This window comes from Dama dama, chromosome X (assembly GCF_033118175.1).
Source record: "Dama dama isolate Ldn47 chromosome X, ASM3311817v1, whole genome shotgun sequence".
Lineage (NCBI taxonomy): Eukaryota > Metazoa > Chordata > Mammalia > Artiodactyla > Cervidae > Dama > Dama dama.
This window is the reverse complement of record NC_083714.1, coordinates 157,524,137-157,543,465: the sequence shown is the minus strand read 5'-3', so window position 1 is coordinate 157,543,465 and position 19,329 is coordinate 157,524,137. Positions and strand designations below refer to the sequence as shown.

The 19,329-nt window shown below is 39.8% G+C and overlaps 1 pseudogene; it reads left to right on the top strand.

The window, feature by feature from the left end:
• The window catches only part of LOC133052983 (histone-lysine N-methyltransferase PRDM9-like), a 77,868-nt pseudogene that overhangs the window by 50,990 nt on the left and 7,549 nt on the right, over positions 1-19,329 (top strand).

Genomic DNA, 19,329 nt, shown 5'->3' with positions numbered 1-19,329 from the left:
TCCCAGTCCGGCAGTTAGGGGTTTCTGGGTCTCCTCAAGAATCCCTCGGTCACCCACAGACACATTCCTCCCAGTGCCTTCCCTCAGAGGGGCTGAATTGTAGGGGAACCAAAGAAACCAAATCTAGTTCACATTAGGCTGATCTGTCATATCTAGTCAGGATCCGCCCATCCCACAAATACCCTCACCCCGAATTTCCCCTCACCTTCGTGCCCTGGACACTCCACCCAAGGCAGACAGACCAGGCACTGGACACTGGTCTGGGCTCTCTCAGCACCTTCTTCTTCCACAGGCACCTTGGCCTTGAGCACTCCAATGGCCTTGAGGACGAATAGGTCTCCAGAGGAGAGCACTGAGGGAGATGCCAGAAGAACAGAGTGCAAGCCCACGGTGAGAGGTGGAGGCGGCAAACCTGGGCTCTAAGCCAGCTCTATAGGAAGGACATGGCGCTTGTACCTGAAGCATCACAGACTGCTTGCCTGGGCAGCTGAGTGAACTTCCCTGAGACTATACACAGGATGGGAATGCCTGGTCATGTCTGAGATGGTGGGGTGGAGTGGGAGAAAACAGGACACTAGCTTCGTCAACTGCTCTGTGTCCAGGGAGAGTTAGGAAAATGCTCAGTGTTTGTTCAGTTAAGCAGGACACAGTCGGGAAGGAAAGTCTTCATCCCTGTCTCACACAGACCATCCAGTAGCTTCAGGCTACTCCCTGCACAAAAGGTGGAGGAGAAGGCCCAGCTCTAAAGTCTGACTTAGATTAGTAAATCACTGATGAAATCTATTATGTTCCTTAGGACAAAGATGCTTTCAAAGACATCTCCGTATACTTCTCCAAGGAAGAATGGGAAGAGATGGGAAAATGGGAAATAATCCGATATAGGAATGAGAAAAGAAACTATGAAGCACTGATTGCTATAGGTAACAGGAAGTGTGGGTGCCTGAGCCTGGGAAACATGAAGCAGGTCTTCACCCTCAGTGTTCACTTGGCCCGCTCTTAGGTGGCTCCATCTGCTCACAGTTCCCTTTGGTGTGGAGACTAACCTGGAGGAAATGTTTACAGTTTTGCACCAAAGGGAGGTTGACCCTGCAGGGCAGAGCTCACCTCTTGCCTTGTTCTAGACTCCCCCAGCCCATCCCACTGATTCCCTGACGTTGTGACACTTCCCATGGCTTCTGTGCTTTGTTTCTCCTTCTTAGGACAAATGTTTTGCTTCTTTCCAGGTTTCGGAGCCACTCGACCGGATTTCATGCCTCACCGCAGGCAGGTCATCAAGCCCCAGGTAGATGACACTGAGGATTCTGATGAAGAATGGACACCAAGGCAGCAAGGTGAGAGGCCGGGAGGATGTGGAGGTGTCTTCCTGAAACCAGCCTGGGCTTAGGTCTCAACTACATCTCAGCCATTAGCAAGGAAAACATAATTTTCAGCATTCCGAAGTGGTTGTGGCGGAATATTGGTATTAGCCTGAATGAAGATGAATGTGTAGGTTTTCCAGTGTAATTCTCAAAAGTTTTATGGTTGAAATTTATCATACTTTTTACAAAGAATTACTGTTGCTAAACATTCTTAGTGAAAGACAGTTAAAGAAACCTTTGAAATAAATTCACCAAACAGGTTTAATACTAATCTCATTCGTTATTGGATTAAATCTCTTAGAAGAAAAATGATTAACATATTATGTCAAGATGCATCATTTATGTATGTATATAAAACAAAACCCATGATCTTCTTACCCTAAGGTTAAACTAATTCTATATTTTGATTCTGGGAAAGGGTTTGAGAGAACTATTTATTCTCCATGATTTTTCCCACATTTCACTGACCAGAGATGGTATCAGGTAAGTAAAATGAAGTGCAGTTATTATGAAATAGAAGTGAGCAGCTCACTTCCTCTTCTGCTGCTCAAACAGTTTAGAAGAGTTAATCTGCCTAGACTGGAGAAAACAATTTAGATAGTTCTATTATTCTCCATCTATGGATTTCTGTTCTCCCAGATTTTTAAAAATTATTTATTTAGTTTTGGCTGCACTGGGCCTTCATTGCTGTCCATGGGCTTTCTCTGGTTGCGGTGAGTGTCTTCTCGTTGCAGAGCACGTGCAGGCTCTGTAGTTTGTGACACACAGGCTTAGCAGCCCCACAGAAAGTGGAATATTCCTGGACCATCCATCAAACCTGTGTCCTCTGCATTGGCAGGCAGATTCTCATCCACTGTTCACCAGGGAAGTCCCTCTGTTCCCTTAGGTTATTAAAACTAGGGAAAGGGACATGAAAACCAAACATTTAGTTGTCTGCAAAGGTTTTGATATAAGAAAGATTCTTCATAGGGAATACATACGCCTCGGTTCACCATACGCCTGCACGTCTTTATTTACCTTTTTAAAATTTCTGAGTGTATGGCACACTGTTGCTAACTATGTGCACGTTAGTGTTAGTGGCCATAGTGCTAATGGCTCAGTCATGTCTGACTCTGCCTACCCATAGACTGTAGCCCACAAGGCTCCTCTGTCCATGGAATTCTCTAGGCAAGAATCCTGGAGTGGGTTGCCATCTCCTGCTCCAGTTGATCCTCCCAACCCAGGAACTGAGCATGCATCTGTTGCATCTCCTGCATTGCAGGTGGATTTTTTGCCGCTGAGCCACCAGGGATATATATACACATTGCTGTACAACAAATCTGTACAAATGTTACATCTTGCATAACTGAAGCCCTAACCCACTGAGTAACAATTCTCCACTCCTTCCTCCTCACAGCCCTTGGCAACCACGATTTTATTCTCTGTTTCCATGGATTTGATTAATTTAGATACCTCATGGAAGTGGTATTGGGCAATATTTGTCTTTTTTGATTGGTTCATTTCACTTAGTATAATATCATCAAGGCCTATCCATGACGGAGCATATGACAGAATTCTTTTTTAAGGCTTCAAAACATTCCATTGTGTGCATGTGCATATAATAACCCTAACATATATCTTATATATAATCTTTATCTTTTATCCACCAATGATCATTTAGATTGCTTACACATCTTGCCAATTGGGAATAATGCGGAAATGACCATACATGTGCCCACTATTTATTCAATATCTTGCTTTCAATTCTTTATGGAAATACACTCTTGAGTTGGATTGCTAGATCATACAGCAGTTCTAACTTTCTGTGGAAACTCTATACTGTTTTCTAGAAAGCCTGCAACATTTTACATTGCCAACAATAGTGTATAAGGGTTCCAATATATCCATATCCTTACCACGCTTGCTATTGTCTTCTTATATATATTGCCCATCACAGAAGGTTTCAATTTGTATTTCCCTGTTGGTTAGTAATATTGAGCATCTTTTCATATGTTTGTTGGCCATTTGTGTATTTTCTCTGGAGAAATGTCTATTCAATTCCTTCTCTCACTGTTAGTCAGCTCAGACTGCCATAACAAAACAGACTGCATTCCTTACACCACAGAAATTTGTTTTCTTACAATGCTGGAGCATGGAAATTTGATATCAAGGTACCATCATGGTCAATCAGGTTCTCTTCCGGGCTTATAGGTAGCCTTCATACTTGTGTATGCTTAGTAACCACTTATCAGATGCATATTTTACAAATATTTTCTACCATCCTGTAGGCGTCCTTTTCAACTCTGTTCAGTGTCCTTTGCTGCACAGAGGTTTTAAGATTAATCTCATTTGTCTATTTGTACTTTGTTACTAATACTTGTGCACTTGGTACCTTATCTGAGAAATCATTGCTGATTCAGTGTCCTGAAGCTTCACCCTTGTTGTCTTCTAAGAGTCTTATCAAGTCTTGCATTTAGGTCTTTAATCCATTCTGAATTGATTTTTCTTCAAGATGTAAGATGTTCATTATTTTGCATATGGTTATTTTGTTTCCCCAGCACCATTCATTACAGGGATTAAACTTTCCCCATTATCTTGACACCCGAGATGAAGATCATTAGACCATGTATCCAACAGTTTATTTCTGGCTGTCTATTCTGTTCCATTGATTGACATATCTATCTTTATGCCAGCCGGCTTCCTCAGTGGCTCAGCAGGTGAAGAATCTGCCTTCAGTGCAGGAGACACAGGAGATGCGGGTTCACTCCATGGGTTAAGAAGATCCCCTGAAGAAGGAAATGGCAACCCTGTCCAGTATTCTTGCCTGAGAAATCCCCTGGACAGAGGATCCTGGTGGGCTGCAGTCCAAAAGGTCACAAATAGTCAAGAAGACTGAACGACTAAGCATACATTTTTTGCCAAATCTACCCTCTTTTGGTTCCTGTACCTTTGTAGTATGTTCTGAAATCAGAGGCCTCCAGCTTTGCTGTTCTTTCTAAGATTACTTTGCCTATTTGGGGTGCTCTGAGATTCCATGTTAACTGTTGGATGGATTTTCTATATCTGAAAAAAATTCCATTGGGATTTTAATAGGAATTGCATTGAATCTTTAAATTGCTTTGGGTAGTATGAACAGCTTAATAATATTAATCCTCCAGATCCATAAACATGAGACATCTATCTATTTATTTATGTCAGATTCCTTTCAGCAATATTTTGTAGTTTTCAACATATAAGTCTTTCATCTCCTTTAGTTTACTCCTAATTACTTCATTCATTTCAATGCTATTATAAATAAGATTATTTGTCCAGTGTCTAAGACTCCACACTCCCAGTGCAGAGAAGTTGGGTTCAGTCCCTAGTCAGGGAACTAGATCCCAAATGCAACAACAAAGACCTGGCACAAACAAATAAATAAAAATAAATATATGTATTTTTAATTTAGCTCTTTACTATAGCTTTAAAAAATAAAAAATAAATAGGATTGTTTTCTTAGTTTCCTTTGTGGAATGGTCATTCTTCATGCACAGAAAGATATTTGAATGTTGATTTTGTACCATGCAACTTTCTGTGCAGGATTTTTGTCTGTGTGAATTTAAAGATTTTTCTGCACATAAGACCATGCCCCTGTGAACAGACATAATTTTACTTCTTTCTTTCCAAATGGAAGCCTTTTGTTTCCATTTCTAACCTAAAGCCCTGGCTAGGTGTTCTAATATTAAGGTGAACAGAAATGTTGATAATGGGCATCCTTGGCTTTTTTTCTTTTTTTCTATTTTTTTTGTTTTATTTATTTATTTATTTATTTTATTTTGTTTTTCAGTGGGTTTTGTCATACATTGATATGAATCAGCCATGGATTTACACGTCTTCCCCATCCCAGTCCCCGCTCCCACCTTCCTCTCCACCCGATTCCTCTCGAAACATCCCACCTTCGCCTTCTCCCACAGAGTTCAAAAGTCTGTTCTGTATTTCTGTGTCTCTTTTTCTGTTTTGCATATAGGGTTATCGTTACCATCTTTCTAAATTCCATATATATGTGTTAGTATGCTGTAATGTTCTTTGTCTTTCTGGCTTACTTCACTCTGTATAAGGTGCTCCAGCTTCATCCATCTCATTAGGACTGGTTCAAATGATTTCTTTTTATGGCTGAGTAATATTCCATGGTGTATATGTACCACAGCTTCCTTATCCATTCATCTGCTGCTGGGCATCTAGGTTGCTTCCATGTCCTGGCTATTATGAACAATGCTGCAATGAACATTGGGGTGCACGTGTCTCTTTCAGATCTGGTTTCCTCAGTGTGTATGCCCAGAAGTGGGATTGCTGGGTCATATGGCAGTTCTATTTCCAGTTTTTTAAGAAGTCTCCACACTGTTTTCCATAGCGGCTGTACTAGTTTGCATTCCCACCAACAGTGTAAGAGGGTTCCCTTTTCTCCACACCCTCTCCAGCATTTATTGCTTGTAGACTTTTGGATAGCAGCCATCCTGACTGGCGTGTAATGGTACCTCATTGTGGTTTTGATTTGCATTTCTCTAATAATGAGTGATGTTGAGCATCTTTTCATGTGTTTGTTAGCCATCTGTATGTCTTCTTTGCAGAAATGTCTGTTTAGTTCTTTGGCCCATTTTTTGATTGGGTCATTTATTTTTCTGGAATTGAGCTGCAGGAGTTGCTTGTATATTTTTGAGATTAATCCTTTGTCTGTTTCTTCATTTGCTATTATTTTCTCCCAATCTGAGGGCTGTCTTTTCAACTTACTTACAGTTTCCTTTGTAGTGCAAAAGCTTTTAAGTTTCATTAGGTCCCATTTGTTTAGTTTTGCCTTTATTTCCAATATTCTGGGAGGTGGGTCATAGAGGATCTTGCTGTGATTTATGTCGGAGAGTGTTTTGCCTATGTTCTCCTCTAGGAGTTGTATAGTTTCTGGTCTTACATTTAGATCTTTAATCCATTTTGAGTTTATTTTTGTGTATGGTGTTAGAAAGTGTTCTAGTTTCATTGTTTTACAAGTGGTTGACCAGTTTTCCCAGCACCACTTGTTAAAGAGGTTGTCTTTTTTCCATTGTATATCTTGCCTCCTTTGTCGAAGATAAGGTGTCCATAGGTTCGTGGATTTATCTCTGGGCTTTCTATTCTGTTCCATTGATCTATATTTCTGTCTTTGTGCCAGTACCATACTGTCTTGTTGACTGTGGCTTTGTAGTAGAGTTTGAAGTCAGGCAGGTTGATTCCTCCAGTTCCATTCTTCTTTCTCAAGATTACTTTGGCTATTCGAGGTTTTTTGTATTTCCATACAAATTATGAAATTCTTTGGTCTAGTTCTGTGAAAAATACCATTGGTAGTGTAATAGGGATTGCACTGAATCTATAGACTGCTTTGGGTAGAATAGCCATTTTGACAATATTGATTCTTCCAATCCATGAACACGGTATGTTTCTCCATCTGTTTGTGTCCTCTTTGATTTCTTTCATCAGTGTTTTATAGTTTTCTATGTATAGGTCTTTTGTTTCTTTAGATAGATATACTCCTAAGTATTTTATTCTTTTTGTTGGAATGGTGAATGGTATTGTTTCCTTAATTTCTCTTTCTGTTTTTTCATTGTTAGTATATAGGAATGCAAGGGATTTCTGTGTGTTAATTTTATATCCTGCAACTTTACTATATTCATTGATTAGCTCTAGTAATTTTCTGGTAGAGTCTTTAGGGTTTTCTATGTAGAGGATCATGTCATCTGCAAACAGTGAGAGTTTCACTTCTTCTTTTCCTATCTGGATTCCTTTTACTTCTTTTTCTGCTCTGATTGCTGTGGCCAAAACTTCCAACACTATGTTGAATAGTAGTGGTGAGAGTGGGCATCCTTGTCTTGTTCCTGATTTCAGGGGAAATGCTTTCAATTTTTCACCATTGAGGGTGATGCTTGCTGTGGGTTTGTTATATATAGCTTTTATTATGTTGAGGTATGTTCCTTCTATTCCTGCTTTTTGGAGAGTTTTAATCATAAATGAGTGTTGAATTTTGTCAAAGGCTTTCTCTGCATCTATTGAGATAATCATATGGTTTTTATCTTTCAATTTGTTAATGTGGAGTATTACAATGATTGATTTGCAGATATTGAAGAATCCTTGCATCCCTGGGATAAAGCCCACTTGGTCGTGGTGTATGATTTTTTTAATATGTTGTTGGATTCTGTTTGCTAGAATTTTGTTAAGGATTTTTGCATCTATGTTCATCAGTGATATTGGCCTGTAGTTTTCTTTTTTTGTGGCATCTTTGTCTGGTTTTGGAATTAGGGTGATGGTGGCCTCATAGAATGAGTTTGGAAGTTTACCTTCTTCTGCAATTTTCTGGAAGAGTTTGAGTAAGGTAGGTGTTAGCTCTTCTCTAAATTTTTGGTAGAATTCAGCTGTGAAGCCATCTGGTCCTGGGCTTTTGTTTGCTGGAAGATTTTTGATTACAGTTTCGATTTCCTTGCCTGTGATGGGTCTGTTAAGATCTTCTATTTCTTCCTGGTTCAGTTTTGGAAAGTTATACTTTTCTAAGAATTTGTTCATTTCATCCAAGTTGTCCGTTTTATTGGCATAGAGCTGCTGGTAGTAGTCTCTTATGATCCTTTGTATTTCAGTGTTGTCTGTTGTGATCTCTCCATTTTCATTTCTAATTTTGCTAATTTGGTTCTTCTCTCTTTGTTTCTTAGTGAGTCTTGCTAATGGTTTGTCAATTTTGTTTATTTTTTCAAAAAACCAGCTTTTAGCTTTGTTGATTTTTGCTATGGTCTCTTTAGTTTCCATTGCATTTATTTCTGCCTTAATTTTTAAGATTTCTTTCCTTCTGCTAACCCTGGGGTTCTTCATTTCTTCCTTCTCTAATTGCTTTAGGTGTAGAGTTAGGTTATTTATTTGGCTTTTTTCTTGTTTCTTGATGTAAGCCTGTAATGCTATGAACCTTCCCCTTAGCACTGCTTTTACAGTGTCCCATAGGTTTTGGGTTGTTGTGTTTTCATTTTCATTCATTTCTATACATATTTTTATTTCTTTTTTGATTTCTTCTATGATTTGTTGGTTATTCAGAAGCGTGTTATTTAGCCTCCATATGTTTGAATTTTTAACAATTTTTTCCCTGTAATTGAGATCTAATCTTACTGCACTGTGGTCAGAAAAGATGACTGGAATGATTTCAATTCTTTTGAATTTTCAAAGACTAGATTTATGGCCCAGGATGTGATCTATTCTGGAGAAGGTTCCGTGTGCACTTGAGAAAAAGGTGAAGTTGATTGTTTTGGGCTGAAATGTCCTATAGATATCAATTAGGTCTAGCTGGTCCATTGTGTCATTTAAGGATTGTGTTTCCTTGTTAATTTTCTGTTTAGTTGATCTATCCATAGTTGTGAGTGGGGTATTAAAGTCTCCCACTATTATTGTGTTACTATTAATTTCCTTTTTCATACTTGTTAGTGTTTGCCGTATATATTGTGGTGCTCCTATGTTGGGTGCATATATATTTATAATTGTTATATCTTCTTCTTGAATTGATCCTTTGATCATTATGTAGTGTCCTTCTTTGTCTCTTTTCACATCCTTTATTTGAAAGTCTATTTTATCTGATATGAGTATTGCGACTCCTGCTTTCTTTTGGTCTCCGTTTGCATGAAATATTTTTTTCCAGCCCTTCACTTTTAGTCTGTATGTGTCTCTTGTTTTGAGGTGGGTCTCTTGTAGACAGCATATATAGGGGTCTTGTTTTATCCATTCAGCCAATCTTTGTCTTTTGGATGGGGCATTCAACCCATTTACATTTAAGGTAATTATTGATAGGTGTGGTCCCGTTGCCATTTACTTTGTTGTTTTGGATTCACGTTTATACAACCTTTCTGCATTTCCTGTCTAGAGAAGATCCTTTAGCATTTGTTGAAGAGCTGGTTTGGTGGTGCTGAATTCTCTCAGCTTTTGCTTATCTGTAAAGTTTTTGAATTCTCTTTCATATCTGAATGAGATCCTTCCTGGATACAGTAATCTAGGTTGTAGGTTATTCTCTTTCATTACTTTCAGAACGTCCTGCCATTCCCTTCTGGCCTGGAGGGTTTCTATTGATAGATCAGCTGTTATCCTTATGGGAATCCCTTTGTGTGTTATTTGTTGTTTCTCCCTTGCTGCTTTTAGTATTTGTTCTTTGTGTTTGATCTTTGTTAATTTGATTAATATGTGTGTTGGGGTGTTTCACCTTGGGTTGATCCTGTTTGGGACTCTCTGGGTTTCTTGGACTTGGGTGGCTATTTCCTTCCCCATTTTAGGGAAGTTTTCAGCTATTATCTCCTCGAGTATTTTCTCATGGCCTTTCTTTTGGTATTCTTCTTCGGGGACTCCTATGATTCGAATGTTGGGGCGTTTCACATTGTCCCAGAGGTCCCTGAGGTTGTCCTCATTTCTTTTGATCCTTTTTTCTTTTTTCTTCTCTGCTTCATTTATTTCCAGTATTTTATCTTCTACCTCACTTATCCTATCTTCTGCCTCCGTTATTCTACTCTTGGTTCCCTCCAAAGTGTTTTTGATCTCATTCATTGCATTGTTCATTTTTAATTGACTCTTTTTTATTTCTTCTAGGTCTTTATTAAACATTTCTTGTATCTTTTCAATCTTTGTCTCCAGGCTATTTATCTGTAACTCCATTTTGTTTTCAAGATTTTGGATCATTTTTATTATCATTATTCTAAATTCTTTTTCAGGTAGATTCCCTATCTCCTCCTCTTTTGTTTGACTTGGTGGGCATTTTTCATGTTCCTTTACCTGTTGGGTATTTCTTTGCCTTTTCATCTTGTTTAGATTGCTGTGTCTGGAGTGGGCTTTCTGTATTCTGGAGGTCTGTGGTTCCTTTTTATTGTGGAGGATTTATCCAGTGGGTGGGGTTAGATGATTGGCTTGTCAAGATTTCCTGGTTAGGGAAGCTTGCGTCAGTGTTCTGGTGCGTGGAACTTGATTTCTTCTCTTTGGAGAGCAATGGAGTGCCCAGTAATGAGTTTTGAGATGGGTCTATGTGTTAGGTGTGACCTTGGGCAGCCTGTATGTTGATGTTCAGGGCTATGTTCCTGCGTTACTGGAGAATTTGCGTGGTATGTCTTGCTCTAAAACTTATTGGCTCTTGGGTGGTGGTTGGTTTCAGTGTAGGTATGGAGGCTTTTGGACAGTCACTTATTACTTAAAGTTCCATGTAGTCAGGAGTACAGGTTTTGGGCTTAAGTCTCCTGCCTCTGGATTTCAGTTTTATTCTTCCTGTAGTCTCAGGACTTCTCCAACTATACAGCACTGATAAGAAAACTTCTAGGTTAATGGTGAAAAGATTCTCCCCCATTAGGGACACCCAGAGAGGTTCACAGAGTTACATGAAGAAGAGGAGAGGGAGGAGGGAGATAGAGATGAGCAGGAGGAGAAAAAAGGGGGACTCAAGAGGAGAGAGAGAGATCTACGCAGCTGTCTGTTCCCAGAGTGTTCTCCGTAGCCCAGTCACCTACAAAGATTCACAGAATTGGATTGGGAAGAGAAGGGGAAAGGAGGAAATAGAGATGTTCTGAGGTAGAAAACAGAGAGTCAAGATTGGGAGAGAATAATCTTTGGTTTAAAAATAGGGCTTCTCTTCTTCTTCTTCTTTTTTTTTTTTGTAAGGTTATAGTGTATTGAAAATGAAAATTAAGGAGCAGTAGAGGAGTACTAGAGGACTTTAAAAGAAATAAGAGAAAAAGAGAAATAGAAAATAGAAGAGAAAAAGGAAAGAAAAAAAGAAGAAAGAAGAAAAAAAAGAAAAAGAAAAAAAAGAAAAAAAAATTTTTTTCCCCTAATTAAAAGAATCGTAAAAATCTATGGAAATGAAAGTTAAGGAGTAATGGGGGAGTAATAGGGGATTTTAAAGGAAAATAAATGAGAAAAAATAAAAAAGAAAAAATAAAAAAAGAAAAAAAAAAGAGAAAAAAGTAAAATTATATCTAGGAGTTTCTTTGGAGCTGTTGCGGTCAGTGTGGGTTTGGCTCAGTTTCAGATAGCTCCTCGTTCCAGCTTACGCTTCTTGATATCTACAGGCCCCTTCCTGTGTAGTCGGTGTTTTCTAGAGGGATTTTAATCTGTTGCACCAGTCCCTTCTGAAGCAGTTCCCTTTGTTTATTTGGCTTCTGTTTGCAGGTCTCTTCAGAGCCTCATTTCCGCCCTGACACAGGCGGGCAGAAGTGGACTCTTATTCAGGTAGCTAGTTCTGTCGCTCTGTGGGGAGGGGCTGGCGCCGCGGGGAGGGGCTGTCGCTGCGGGGAGGGGCTGATGCTGCGGGGGGGGCTGGCGCTGCCGGGAGGGGCTGACGCTGCTTTCTCCATCTGCGCTGCTCAGGCTTCCGGCTGTTCTATATGGAGCGCGCCCCGTGCTGCGCGAGGTTCCAGCCCTCGGGTGTTCCACAAAAGCGCGGAACGAAAAGCTGCGCCTGCTCTCTGTGCCTTCCCCGTCAGAGCAGTCCAGGCAGCCAGGGGCTTGTGGCCGCACTCTCCCCAGGTGTGGCGCGCCCACTCCCTTCCACGGACCCAGTCTCAGTTTCCTCTGGCGCCAGTTGGGTGCGTGCGCCTTCTGCCCTCCGCGTCCCCAGCCCCAGACCCCGCCCGTGCCAGTTGGGTGCCTGCACCCTGTGTCTCGCCGTGACCTTCGCTCCCCCCTGCCTCCGACGGGGCTGGGCCGGTCCGCAGCCTGCGAGCTCTTCTCTGGACTTTCTCGGTCCCTTTGTTCTGCGAACGGCCAGCAGTGTGTTCGGGCCGGTTAATTTACTCTCTCTCTTTTGGTCTCCCACAGTTCAAGTTGGCAACTCACAGAAGCTCCCGCCGATTGTCCTCAGGGCACTCAGGCCCGGACCCTACCCCAAGCAATGCCACCTAAGACTCCCTTCCCGGGACGGACCTCTGTCCTTAGCTCTTTTGTCTCACTTTTTATCTTTATATTTTGTCCTACCTCCTTTTGAAGACAATGGGCTGCTTTTCTGGGCACCTGATGACCTCAGCTAGCGATCAGAAGTTGTTTTGTGAAATTTGCTCTGCGTTCAGTTATTCTTTTGATGAATTTGTAGGAGAGAAAGTGGTCTCCCCGTCCTACTCCTCTGCCATCTTGAATTCTAGTTTTGATTCACTATCCACCTAGGTCCTTTTGTTACACTCCAGTGTTCAGACCAGCCCCCCCCCCCCAAAAAAAAAAAAAATCAGGTATTTCCAAGAATTGTCAAAGTATTAACTAAAGTCATGCATGTGAAAACACTTCATAAAGTCCTAAAGAACTAAAGAAATGAATGTTGTCTTTTACTCACATGGAAGAGAATGTCCAGGGCACCATTAAGTAAGGAATCTAGTTTGATGGAATTGCTGGGAGCAGCAAAATTGCTGAAAACAAGTGGCTCCAAGCAGCCTCAGAAACCAGTGCCCCATCACAGAAAAGCAAGGACCCCTGGACAGCACCGCAGAGAAAAAGTCGGTAAGAAAAACTTTGGGGAGTTCCTCTAATTAGTTCCTCTAATCCCTGAGGAAAAACTAATAAGTATGGCCTAGGTGTGTGGCATGGATTTTGGGTAGGTGGGGTTTAAGCTCGACTGGTCTGAGACCTGAAGTTAGCACTGGGGCCTTGGGAAAATCTTATACATTTTCTGAGGTCCTGATTGCTGTCTTTAAAGTGAGGATAAAGATACATAACTCATACAGTGCTTGATAGCCTTACATTAAATGCAAAAGTCTGACTCCTAAAAGTAGTTCAATAAATCCAGCTGTGATAATGGGAACCGTGCTTTGTTAGTGTTTATGCCCAGACCTCTGCTCAGTGCCTTATGTGTCGTGTGCCCTTAACATATATTTTCTGAGTAGATGTGTTGGTGAACTATTTCCTAAGTTAGAAGGTTCGGAAGTTAAACCTACTAACGGGAAGTGCAGAACGCTATCACTGAACTGGGCAAATGTGGTCATTGGAGCCTCAGTCTCCTGAGCCAGTAGTTAAAGGGAAATTAAAAAAAGTATAGAGAAGGGACTTCCTGGGGGTGAAGTGGTTAAGACTCCACGCTTCCACTGCAGGAGGTGTGGGTTCCATTCCTGGTTGGGGATCTAAGATCCCACAAGCCAAGAAATAAATAATGGAATAATAAAGCATAAAATTACAAAAGTAAAAGTTTGAAAAATACATGTAAGAAAGTTTTAACAAAGTGTATAGATGGACAGGTAGGAGATCTCACACTTTCTGATAAAACAAAGACTAATTCTCCAGACCCCACCAGCCTTGCTTAGCTTCTGTTCTCCACCTTAGAACTCAGAGGAAAGGAGACTGGAGTGAAGAGGTACAGTCTACGAGAAAGAAAGGGCCATGTGTACCAAGAGGTCAGTGAGCCCGAGGATGACGACTAACTCTGTGAGTGACCCTGCTGGCCCACTCATGGAGAAGGGGCTACGAGGCCTTGGTCCAGTAACCTCACGTCACCATCTGGTCCCCCAGTCATCCCCTTCCTCTATGACTTGAGGTGCAGTATCGAGGCCAAATGCCATTGTTGCACGAAGGGGGACCCCTTCCAGGGCTCGAAACTGGGCTCTTGTCTAACACTCGGAACTGAATTGTCCAAGGAGACACATGCGGACAAAGCAAGAGATTTTATTGGGAAGGGCACCCAAGTGGAGAGCAGTAGGTAAGAGAACCCAGGAGAACTGCTCTGCCTCGTGGCTCACAGTCTCAGGTTTTATGGTGATAGGATTATTTTCCGGGTGGTCTTTCGTGAATCATTTTAATTCAGAGTTTTTACTGGTGGCACACGAATCTCTCATTCAGGATGGATGCTAGCGAGAGGGATTCTGGGAAGTGGACAGACATGCGGTGTCTCCTTTTGATCTTTCCCGAACTCTTCCGGTTGGTGGTGGCTTATTAGTTCCGTATTCCTTATCAGGATCTCCTGTCATAAAACAACTCATGCAAATGGTTACTATGGTGCCTGGCCAGGGTGGCGGTTTCAATCAGTGTGCTTCCCCTAACAACTCCCCCCTGAGAGACTTTATACTCAAGATGCTTCTTGGGAATTGGGGCAGAGGTCTCTTTCTTCTGTAAATTTTTCCTGCTGTGCCTGGGCATGGGCCTGCCTAGCAGAGCAGAAGTCTCTCTCTACCTGATCTAAGTTGGAGTGTTCTATATCTGAAACCAGCTTTTACTCTTGTAATAACAGCAATTTAGTTTGAAACTGTTGGCGCCTCTCAGAGATGAAATAGACAGGGGCCAAACAGGAGACCTTCCAGGATGGTCATCACTGGTCCCCAGAAATAGGAGGCAACATTTGGAGTGAGGGCTGCAGGGTTTGTGACTTTTTTTTTTTTTTTTTTTTTGCTTGGCTGGTGGTGAAGGAACAGAGCTGTGCTCCAGGAATCGTGTTTAGTCTAAAGTTACCATCTTCCACCTGGGTGGTGGCTCCAGTTCTGTAGAAGAACTCAAAAGACATTGTTATGCATATTTCTTTGAGTAGGAACCAGGACCCTGTCTCAAGGCTGCACCACCATATGATTGTTTCTCCTGTTTCAGTATTCTCTCCCTTCCCTGATTTGCAATCGTTTGAATCCACCCTTTGGAACTCAGGGAAGGTCAAGGAGGCTGAAAGAAGCCTATATCTTACAGATGAGAAATGGGGAACATACAGCAGATCTGTACTCCAGAGTCACCACCCACAGAGTCCTGCTCAGTTTTAATTTAGGGAACAGGGCAACTATGACTGTGATAAGTTTTTGTCAAAATGGGGCATAGGACCACCTCAGCTTGGAGAAGAGACACTGAATTGGAAGTATTCCTGAGTTCTAAGTCCTAGATCTGAGCCTTGTATGATTAAAATCTCAATCTTTTGGTCTGCCATTTTGTTGTAACAGACCCAATTAGTAGTAGCTGGAGGAGGGATAACTGGAATTTTAATAGACAAAATAAATCTCTTCTTTTTAAAAATAGGCCTGAAAAAAAAATTAAAAAAATAAAAATAAAAATAGGCCTGAAACCCAGTCTAGTCCTGGCACTTCAGGGAGACTTTTAGCCAGGTGGCCAGTTGTCTAGTTTTATAAAAAGTAAGGTAGAAGTTATTAGCATCCAGCAGACATTGTTTTGAGAATGGTGGCATCTAAGCCTGACACGACTCAGAAAACTCAAGTGTTTAGCAATATAACGTCTAATCTGAAATTACACCCATAGCAACACCTGGTTATTTTCCAGAATGTCTGAACCATAGCTGAGTACTCTATTTTGATTTGTAGTTGTAAAATTTTCCTCAATAGCCAAAGCAGATGTCACCACTACTGACGTCAGTGTTTCTCTAGGTATGAGAAGATGCAAGAATTGGGACTCATAAAATCTCTTGAAAAGATCTAACTATCTGAAGGCCTGTTCTGCCAGTTTTTTTCAGAGCACCGAGTGCCTCATTCCTGATTTTCACCCTGAACTCCTTTCAGGGCTATTGAAAGTCAGCAGTTGCACAGGCCGTGATTTAATCTCTGTAGATGTAGATGGCAAGTGTCAATCTTCAGTCGGCAGAGCCCCTTTTTGCTCATAAACTTGACCATGATTTTGAGGGGGGCATTTCATGACCATTTTATCCCATGGTGCTGAGAATGTCCATTTTCAGGTTTGGCAAAGATTTTGTTGACAGGCCACTCAATGTGCTGTTACTGGACTAGGCCATTAAACAGTATCCAAAATTCTCTGGACCACCTGTCTTACTAGCCTCTTGGTCCAGGAAGACATTCCCTCTTGTTGCTTTTTTTCATATCTAGAGTTACACTGTTATCATCATCGATCTCATAGGGAACTATATATTATTTTATCAGAGGCCTCAGTCACACATTTGGTGGTGTAAAAAACAGCAGTTTTGTAAAACAGGTGAAATACAAAGAGCATAGCCAGCAGTATTAGTAAAGTCACAAATAAGACTTAAGAGCTTCCATTAGATGTAGCCCAGTATATCCCAGGTCGTCTGACTTAGTCTACTCTGCACGAATCTTTATCTTGCATGGAAATTATACATTGGCACCACCATCTATAAGGCACATAGGCCAGTATATCTCAGGTCGTCTGACTTAGTCTACTCTGTACAAATCTTGATCTTTCAGGGAAATTATACATTGGCACCACCGTCTATAAGGCACATAGCCCAGTTCTTTAGTGTTACTAGACTGATTATCCTTAGTATGATTTAATTGTTTCCAACACAGAGGAGACTTTAAACCTAAATTACCATAGCCTGGTGTTATCTATATAAATCCATCTCATAATTGTGGGAGTTTTTTTTTTTTTTTTTTGATAAAACTTTTCTTGTTTCTCTGATTAAGCCTGAGTAATAGAAAACAGCTCAAATTTACGGCCAGAGTCAGAGCAGGCATTATTAATTGGCCCAGTGAGGGGATCCCATCTAGTAGCATCACAGTGACCTGAATATGACTGTAATTTTTTTTTTTTAAGTAAATTTTTTCACGGCCAACCAGTTAGAATCTTATATTAGAGAAATTTACCAAGGTAACCCAGAATTGGATACAGGTAATTGGCCACAAACCCAACAATTGGATTGATAAATAAAACTAGCATAGGATCAGGCCTATGATAGGAAAGCATTTGATTTATATGCAAAGGTCTAAAAAGTCAAGAAAACATTATAAATGATCATACGAAGCAGATCCTGCATCTTGGGCAAGCTGCCTACCTCTGATGTAGTGGTCTTTTCATCCTGGTGTAGTGTAGCTTTTCCTGTTTGAGCATCACTTTAAGGTGAGATCAGGTCGGCTGTCTTTTCTATAGACCAATCCAGTGTAAGGGCCTTTGGAAGTGGGAATTAATCTAAGAGTTAATTTTCCTTCAGTTTCATTGTGCATGAGCTAGTTAAGAGTACCTGATAAAATGTCGTTCCATCCAGGTTGGAGACAGTCCCTTAAATTATGTCTTTTGCCAGTCCTGGTTGCAGGTCATGAGGCATCTGATCTTCATCCAAAGACAGATTACTGAGATAAGCTTCAGAAACAAACTTAGGGTGTTCTTTAAGAATTCAATTAAATTTTACATTAATATCACATAACAGAAAAGAACTATCTAAGAAATGAGTCTTACTACATGCAGACCTCCATTAACTGAGATTTAACATTTTTTGAAATATCTTTTTTTTTTTTTTTTCCTAAAGTTACCCTCATTTTTATCAAATATAACCAAATTAAGACTAGTTTGTTTGCAAAACAGGTCTGTTCTCACTAATTTTGGTCTCATGATTTATATAACCATAATTGATCATAGACTTTTTATTTTGCTGAAACATTTATAGAATCTCAGACTGAACTTTTAATATAAAACAGGGCTGGGAAACTCACACCAAAGGCTTATCACAGATTTTGTCTAACAAATCTAGGTGAACTCTTTTCTTTTTAAGGGCTCAAAAATTCCTTGAGATTTTTCTACCTGTTAGTGAAATAACCTTCCTAGCTCATTTGATAAACTTACTGGAAACCTAAGAGTTCTAAATTTCTGGAGGAGTCAGATAGAGAGAAAATATAATTGTTTTGTTCATAACGTATAATTTTACCAAATTATTTTCATAATCAGTTTGAGAGGAAGGTTTTCCTTACTCCCGGAAAACACAAGATTCAAACCTGTAATTTTTTTAGATAGAAACCATAGGTTATAAGCATATTCGCTGGTTCATTCAGTCCTTTGTTAACTTTTGTGAAGTCATCAGGTTTCTAATTAGAACACAAAGACATATCAAAATGTTAAGAACTCCATATAATTTCTAGGATATCTGTATTAGTAATTTTATCATACATTATAACATGAGCAGATTTATTACTCATTTGATAATCTTTTTCATGTAATTTAACCAACCGAATAAACACAGTTTAATATCTCTCTTTGGGATGTTTCAGGGGCCCTCTGAAGCACCCCAAAGTTAGCTAGAGGTCAAAGGAACTTCAAAAGAATTCGATTTAGGCAGTTTTATTGAAAAGATCAATTAAAAGCGTTTAGAACATTTGGTCAGATTTAGTCAATGTTGATGGGTGTATCATTTAGCTTGTTGATATGTCACAATGGGCGTAAATACCAAGGCTCAAGGTCTAGTAAAAGTCAGCTCCACCATCTTGGACCTAAGTGGCTCTAACCAGTTTTCTTATGACCCTGTCATTCCTAACAAAATCCATTTATCTAATTAATTGTAATCCAATTTTAGAAAATCCTGATCATGCATAACTCTTTTTAGTAGTTTTTCATACTTTTTTACTGAAAGCACACTTCCTGCTTTCAATTAGCAACCAAGAGCTAACTTTTATATTAGCATTTTATAGATTGGTGAGCATAAATACCAGTGATAATTTCTAAAACCCTTGCTTTCTTAAAACATTTTAGGATGGCATCAAACATTATTCATTTATAGTCCCAAATCTCTTTAGTTTTTCTGTAAAAGGAAATCAGTGTTTAGTAGTAAATGTTTCAAAATCTTATTTTCTTTGGAAATGACCTAATTATTTAATAGACTTCCAATACTTAGTTTAGCACAACCCTTAGAAATTCAAGGTATGCCAATCTGGGCAGACTATTTTAAACAGATATTTTTAAAGAATAATTATTCTTAATAGAATTTATATACAAACTCATACCTCATTTACATTTTTTAGAAGTTTTTTCACTCGAGGTAATTTCCTTGTTGACAAACTTGTAACAGGTATAATATTTAACTTATATTAAACCTAGGTACAATGAAAATATTCTACTTGATGTTAATTACTCTAAGACATGTCTATATTAGATAGGTCAACAAACAAACATTAATATCAGGTATTTAGTACTGAATATTTCCCAGTTCACCTAAACCTGGAATTTATTGTTTAATTTAGAATTATTTTATTTGTAAGCACTTATCTTTTTTTAAGCCAATTAAATAGAGCTAATTTACAAATTAACCTAAAAAATAATACCCAGAGACAAAGACATACCAAAACATATTTAG